Source organism: Penaeus monodon, chromosome 29, assembly GCF_015228065.2.
Source record: "Penaeus monodon isolate SGIC_2016 chromosome 29, NSTDA_Pmon_1, whole genome shotgun sequence".
NCBI lineage: Eukaryota > Metazoa > Arthropoda > Malacostraca > Decapoda > Penaeidae > Penaeus > Penaeus monodon.
The window spans coordinates 38,214,233-38,214,543 of record NC_051414.1 but is presented as its reverse complement, the minus strand read 5'-3'; positions in this window follow the sequence as shown (position 1 = coordinate 38,214,543).

The window sequence follows — 311 nt, the reverse complement described above, 5'->3', positions numbered from 1 at the left end:
CCTTTTCTAATCTTTGCTATGAAGTTCTGTAGCATTGTGCGTTCTCCCGATCCTAAAGACCGCTGAAGAAACCCGAGATCTTTATCAGAAGCGATTCTAAATATGTCGGTCGAGTCGGCCATTTTCGTCCCGTTTTGACCACGAAAAGAGAGAACGCGAGTCTTTCGTGAATGCTTCGCTGCCGCTTCAAATGAGCTGGAAGGGAGGAGAGAAACTTCTTGGCATTTCTCCTTCTTCCTTCGCCTGTCTCTATCTCTTAGTTTCCCTCTTTCGTTCTCTCTCACACGCATACACTCACTCACCCCCCCCCC